General features: G+C 44.1%; 1 pseudogene; it reads left to right on the forward strand.

Moving 5' to 3' along the window:
- Nucleotides 1-4,870: 4,870 nt before the first annotated feature.
- Nucleotides 4,871-4,957, forward strand: LOC138821148 (small nucleolar RNA SNORA26; annotated as a pseudogene).
- The last annotated feature ends 2,820 nt before the right edge of the window (nt 4,958-7,777 follow it).

A 7,777-nucleotide genomic window follows, 5' to 3' on the forward strand; every position in this document is an offset into this window, starting at 1 on the left:
CTGCTATTCATTTAAAAAGGTTGAAAGCATCACCTACATTTTGTAGTGAGAAACAAAATGAACAGGTTCCATCTTGTTCTGTGGTGTACCCAGAAATAGAACCTCAAGGTATTTTTGTTCCTTTTTTTGATGTAAAACAGCACTCTATGCAAGCAGTCTCATTAAAACCCTGTCACAGAAGAATCAAGTCGCAGATTCCTTTTCAGTCATTTTCTTTAACAGAATTAAGAGTTCATTTAAGCTGTACTTTGTCCATGCCTTCTGTTAATTAGTCTAACTGACCAACATGATTCATATAGTAGTCTGGTACAGTACGTTGTATACTACACATATGAGTAATGTATAATCATTTTAAGCAATTTTTCAAAAGAATAAAGAAATCTAACCTAACCAAAGACTGTTAGAAAGAAAACTATTATTTAGCACCATCAGGTCAACTTCTAACAAGACTGTCTTAATATAATTCTGGATTTAAAATACTTCAAATCCTATCCCACTGTCATCTTTAAGGAACAGCGCCTTCAACGTGACAGAAATTGAGAATTCCATGCTGCCATCCTGTGTCAATCATCTTGCTGATGTGTATTTTCCTAAACTTGTGTGCTTGTGCCCACAAGTGTGCAGGTGTTAGTGTGGAACTGGAATCATAAGATGTTAGCCTGATTGATGGGTTTTGAATACCTAGTGTGCTCACCACATGTCTATACTATTAGATGAAGAGTTAAACAGCTCTCACAAAATATTAGCATGTGCAACATGGTTAATTGTGCCTAATGGGTAGAATAGATGAGTGGAATTAATGGGTAGAAGATTCAGTGAGAGGCTCTATGTAGACAAGCTAAAGGATTGCAGAGCATTTAATAAGTGTGCAATAAAGGTTAGCTCACTTGAACATATGCTTGTCTTGCAATCAACTTCTTATTGACATCTGTTTATATAATTTATATATTATCAATAAGCATCATCTATGGGCATTTTTAAGATGCATTATTTGGCCAGGCACATTCCATATCCCACATCTCCAGCTACAATCCCTCTACAGCCTAGTTTGTGTCATGTCTTATCATGTACTCTCATCTATCTGTCCCTTGGCTGTTGGTGAAGAAGTCACATTTCTGCGAATGCACTGAACTTCCTGGAGCTGGTTCTATACATACTCTTGCCTCTACCTGGATCTAGAATCCAGGCTCCTCTCCTTTGCTTCATAGATTCAGACTCAGTTTTCTGCTTTACCACCTTCCCTCAATCTAAAGGGACCCCTGGTGACCATTTTTACTATTCCTGAGTGGTAGCTTTTCATCTGCATGATTCAAGTATTAATGTCAATTTTGTCCACTAGATTAGACATTTTCAGGGTCAATGCTTTAGACTTTTGTCTCACGGTCTATTTTAGTCTCAAGTCTATTTACATTGTTTTGGCATACAGTACCATACATATTTATTCCGTACATCAATAAGCACATCCCAACACAAAGCCACTACTTCAAAGAATGGGCAGTCACTTTACTTCACAATCACTATTCCTCTCATCTCTGACCTTACTCCATTTTACAAAGTGAAAACAGCTTGGGGTGGAGGTGGGGGATATGACTTAATTTTCTTTTTCTTTTTTTTTTTAATTGTGAAAATACTGTACAGAGGGGTTACAAGTACATGGGCAAGATCATGAGTACATTTCTTATCAAGCATTGTAGCCTCCTCCTTTGTTTCCCCTTCCCCTCCCTTCCCATGCTCCCCACCTCCACCCCCCTCCCCTGCCACCTCACCCAATTGTGAACTTAATTTTCAAGGACAAGACAGGGACAGAAAAAGACAAGTCAGTGCAATTGGCATAGTGATAAATGGGGTGGTCAGTATGATGTATGTACGTCAAAAAAGGAAGAGAGAGCTGGGACTTCTCAGATAGTTAGGGATAAAAAATGGTAAACATAACATGTAAGAGATAACATGTAGCCTAACACGGCACTTCTCCTTCCCATAATGCTTTAGGTTCTCTCTCAAACACTTCTTTCCATCATGCTTTAAGTGTCTGTTGAACAAATGAAAAGACCCAGGGAAGCTTACATACAAATCGTCAAGCAATCAGATATTGGAGGAGCCCTGTATTACAGTGGCCACTCTCTGAGAGGACTTCATTGGATTCATCTTTTTTTGGGGGGGGGGAAATCCCCTTTTCAGTATATCTCCACTGCTTTCCTTTTGCTTTCAAATAAACATGTTCTGTCAGCTTTAAACATGTTCTTGCCTTTTAATTCTCTAGCTGGAGAAGAAAATAAGTCCATATACCTGGACAGTATCAACTGTGTCTATAGAAACATGTACCATGGAGGATTTCCCAGAGTAGCTTGTGTTGAGAACAATGTTACTATATTTCAGTTAATGGATGTGTTCACCACCCATGTGCATGTAAAGTGCTTAAAGACAGATCTATAGAGGAAGTAAAGGGGTGGGAAAGAGGAGGCATGGAGAGTGAGCATAGGAAAGAATAATAGTAGTGGTTAAACCCATGTCTTGAACCATACATAAGAGTGAAGATAGAGGACATCAATAGAGAAACTAGACCGAAAATAATAGCCTAGGATGGTGTGACTAGGGAGTTGGGGTACCCCCTCCAGCTGGCAGAAGAGTAGGATGAGCTAAGCAAGCTGCAGGCCCATTCACAGGTGGGCTGAAAGGGAAACTAAGGAATTTGGAGCTCAGCAGCCCATCCAGGACAGTCTTCTCTTTAAAAAAAAAAATAATTGTTATTATAAAGTTGATGTACAGAGGGGTTACAGTTACGAAAGTCAGGTAAAGGGAACATTTCTTTTTGGACATACCACCCCTTCCCTCACTCTCTTGGCTTTTCTCTCCCATCCCCCACCCAATGTCCAGTTAGTACCATTGCTACATTTGTTTATCCTTTGTCCATTTCTGTGCCTCCCCTTACACTCCCTAAGACAGATAAACAAACAGAACAAAAAGGAAGGAAGGAAGGAAGGAAGGAAGGAAGGAAGGAAGGAAGGAAGGAAGGAAGGAAGGAAGGAAGGAAGGAAAGAAGGAAGGAAGGAAGGAAGGAAAGAAGGAAGGAGGGAGGGAGGGAGGAAGGAAGGAAGGGAGGGGGGAGGGAAAGAGGGAGGGAGGGAGGGAAAGAAGGAAGGAAGGAAGGAAGGAAGGAAGGAAGGAAAGAAGGAAGGAGGGAGGGAGGGAGGAAGGAAGGAAGGAAGGAAGGGATACTCGTTTCCATTTCAGGACAGTCTTCTTTAGGAGTTTCCTCTGTTTAGTGACTAGGGCTGTGGGGCATGAGTCCTACCCTGTCACCAGTCTCTTGTGTGCATTATTAGAGACCCAAACAGAGCCCTCCTCTGGTGTGCAGGAGCCATCATTCTTGGAAGAGACGTGTGTGGTGTTTACTCATTTATGCAGTGAAATATACGTCTCAAAGCGGCGCAGCAACACCAGCCAAGATGGGTTGTTTTGTTTCTTAGTGTCCGAAAGAGCATTTATTTGTTCACAGATAAGGTAATTTTCATTTTTCCAGTTGCAATACTTTTTTCCCTCTTTCTTTAAGCACTGATCACAGTAAGACATATTTTGTACCTTCATCTTGATTTTTCTCATCTCCACTACAATCTCGGTGTCAGAAAACCCTTTGGTCCACTTAAGGGATGGAAGGTGGTACACAGGTCGAAGGCCCTCGGGGAACCGGTGCTTATTACCTAAGTGATAACAACGTGGCGTAAGGAACAGCAGCCCAAGATGCGTCTAGGCGCCGCTGAGGAGAGTGGAAGCCAACGTCTTCCAGCGCGAGGCGCGCTGGCTCGAGAACCAGATACACCAGCGCCAAGGACTGAGGAGGAGCCGCAGGAATCCGGTCCTCCAGGCAGGGATTCCTGAGGCTCCGAGGAAGACACTGCAAACAAGTTGCCTTTTCCCCGCCACAGCCAGAGATCAAACTATCCCGGTGGGCTGAACTATTACCCAATGGTCAAGCCTGCCCCATCCCGCCCCGCCCCGGGACTTCTCCGGGATTGGCTGCCCGCCTCTCCGTTTAGGCCCTGCCCAGAATCTTCTTGGTGATTGGCTGGCCCGTTCGTGGCCCTCCCACTCCAGGATGCTCCTGGGGATTGGCTGTTGGCTCCGCCATCCTCCTCCGCGTCCCGCCCCCGCCCTGAGACTGCTCGACGATTGGCTGTTGCTTTGTGGCTCTAATGGCTCGAAGTTACTTTTCTGGTCGCCTTAAAGTGCGCGCGTCCCTAGCCACCCCAGGGGATTGCCCTCGAGTGTCAGTGGCTTCTGGCTTCCAGCAGGCACGGTGCCCAGTCCGCCTGCGGTAGGTCTGGCTCGCCCCGCATCCCCAGCTCTGCCCATCCGGAGCCTTGCGGCCAGACGAGGGGGTAGAGCAGCCCACGGCGGCCAGGGACGGGGTGGGCGGCTGTGCCGGGCCGCGCCGAGGGTGCTGCGTGGCCCCCGGGCTCCTCCTGCCCAGGCCGACCCGCCGCCACCATGCAGACGGCTGGGGGAGGGGGGGGGGCGCAGCCCTGGTGCCAGAACCCCAACCTGGAGGGAACTTGCACCCTAGGATTTTGTCTCAAACTTGTTTGGAGAGCATCAGCCTGAGTTCTAAGCGCAAGTGTGTCACCGTTCTTGACTGAAGTGACCCACATTTCCAGGCAATTGGCCAAAGGCGAAGTTTCTCTGGGGTGTGTTTGGTGCAGAAGCCCTAATCCAAAACGCCCCCCCCCCCACGGCCTGGTAAAGCTGGTAAAGGACGCCTCCATACCAATCCACTCCACTCATACACACACACACACACACACACACACACACACACACACACACACACACACACACACACACACACACACACACACACACACACACACACACACGCCTGGTAAAGCTGGTAAAGACTCCTCCATAAAACCCAGAGAAGACTTTGTGTAAAACTCTTTGGATCCTGCCTGGAGTCACACCTGAATCAAAGGAAACTTAGTTACAATTCAATCACCTCAATCACCTTTGTGGTGATTTTACATAACCCTTTCATAACCCTTAGCACAAATAGTAACTTCAGCCTTGTCGTGGGCTTTAATGACACACCAGGCTAACTATCGCTATTTGACACTGAAAGGCATAAGATCTACTTTCTGAAGTTTGTAACATCTGAAGCCACCAGCTGGCCAAGGCCATGGAGCCTCCCAGAGCCAAACTAGAACCAGTACAAGCCACAGTATCTATCTGGGCGTGAAATATCACAAGGTGCTCAAACTCACCCCCGCAAAAATGCCTTCTATCAATGTTGTCCATCTTTTTTCCAAGCACGGCTATGCAAATTTGGGGGGACAATTGGCTGATGCTGCCGAAGGATCCCTGTGCCTGTGCCTGAGCTGCACATGCACCCCAATACAACCACACACACTTTTGCCAGAGCAACTCCTTTTAAACACTGAAATTGCCTTGTCCACCCCAGCCACCACTTATTCCTGCCCCCCTTTCACCAAATGTTAACAAATCTTGTCACCTCGGAAGTCTGTAGAAATAATTGTCTGCAGAGACTCTGGGACAGTCATTACCATTTCATAGTGACTGTAAGTCTCAACCCTCAGGGTATGTGGGACATAAAAATCTAGGCATAGCCAGGTACCGGTGGCTCACGCCTATAATCCTAGTTACTCAGGAGGCTGAGATCTGAGGATCACAATTCAAAGCCAGCCTGGGCAGGAAAGTCTGTGAGACTCATCTTCAGAAAACTGGAAGTGGTGCTGTGGCTCAAGTGATAGAGTGCTCGCCTTCAGCTGAAGAGCTCAGGGACAGCGCCCAGGCGCAGAGTTCAGGCCTCATGACCGACCGGAAAAAAAAATATAGGCATAATCCTCCCAATTCCCTGGTCCTTTAAGGTGAAAAAATACATATAAAATAACATATAATATATTACACAATTCTCCATATATAATGTATATAATACATCAAACATATTATAATTATATATTTATTGTATAATATATAAGTATTATATATATATATATATATATATATAAACAAAATATGCAGGCATGAAAACAACTATAGGTCTGTAATCCCAGCAACTCAGGAGACAGAGGGAGGAGGACTTAATTCCACGGCTAGCCTGGGCAAAAAAGCACAAGACCCTATCAAGACTTTATTCAAGACTGGGATCTTATGCTCTAGTAAAAACAATTCTAACCATTCCCAAAGGAATAGAACAATAATCAGTGCCATTTTGCAGACTTTAGGATTGCACCAATTCATAGTCAGTAGTGTAGCCTCTACTCCAAACCACAACCACCCAATAAGGAAGAACATTTGTGCATTTGTTGACCAACAGCAAAAAAGGTAAAAGTGTGTCTAACCTCAGCTCTACTAAATAAATGAGATATCTGTTTCTAGGAGTGGAAGGTTGTTTCAATAGAAAATGGAGCTATATGTTTCTGTTTGTTCCTTTCAACCTTGTTCAAGCCTGTTTTCTTGCTTTCATGGATGGCTAACTCCTGACCTTTCACCGATCTTGTCTGCAGAGCTATGGAGTCAGCTCCTTGTCTGTGAATCCTCATCTAAGTGTTCAAATGGGATAATGAGGGGCCTAACAGCCCATCAGGATAGGATGTTCAGTATAAGGACATCTGAACAAACAGCAGCTGCAGAAACAAGCCTTATCTAAACTTGCCTCTGATGAGAGGAGCAGGCTTTCTGAAAATTCAGCTGCTACAGCCCCTCAGACGAAGCCCCAGAAAGGAGGGTCTCACTGGGCAGATGCCCTTCCCAAAAATTGAATTGCATAAAAAATCATTACCAAAAGTTTTCATACTTTCCCTCTGCAGCCTTAACTCGCACTAACTCACACATCCTGGCCTCTGGCTGATCAGTTTGTTACTTTACACACACACACAAACACAAATGGATCTTAAGTTGACAGAGTACAAGTTTCCCTCCCAGCTACACTTTCTAGATCAGAATATGTTGAAATAGATAAGATCATTTGGCAACCTCAGTTTTGTTTAGAGATGGGTAAAAACATGCATGCATATACAGTTAAACTTTCTTCTCTTAGGTCTCAAAGAATAAGCCGTGTGTATTTAAAAGTTGACTGAAGCATTATTTCCTTTAGGGAAAAAACTACAAACCATTTCAGTCAGATGATAGGTGTTTCTCTGACTCCCTCTGGACATTTTAATCTGCAGTCTGATTGGGAATTGGTCTGGTGTGAGTGTAGCCATCTTACCACTGTAGGTCTGGATGAGAACAGGACTTCAGGGACCTGGTAGGGAAAGTATTTATAATGAAGTAACACTTCATTCTGCCTGGTTTTGTGGTAGGTTGATAAAAAAGAGAAGGAAATAAGAAAAACAATATAGATACATGATACATACTTGCAAGTGAGAAACCTATGAAAATGATTATGTATAAAGGGAAGGGGCACCACATTTTTGAAAGATGAGTATAACAAATAATGTAAGCAATTGACGTCTTATTAATGGAGAACAATTATTTCAGGTCGCATAAGAAATAGTACTCTAACAGTTTAATAAAACAAGACAAAAAACAGGAAGTTGAAACATGCCTTTGTCAGAAGGATTGAGGCTAAGGGGTGGAGGGTGGACAAATGGAGAGAAGGATGGTGGGAAAATCATTCGTAATGTTCACCATACATACATGAAAATGGAACTAGAGAACTTGAGGGGATGGGTGGGGGTGAGAGGGTGATAGAAGGGGTGACACTGATTAAGATGCATTGTACACATAAATTGACCTGTAAAATTGAACAACTATTTGAAGA

Source organism: Dipodomys merriami, unplaced genomic scaffold (assembly GCF_024711535.1).
Source record: "Dipodomys merriami isolate MVZ:Mamm:240054 unplaced genomic scaffold, mDipMer1.0.p SCAF_9, whole genome shotgun sequence".
In the NCBI taxonomy this organism is placed as follows: Eukaryota; Metazoa; Chordata; class Mammalia; order Rodentia; family Heteromyidae; genus Dipodomys; species Dipodomys merriami.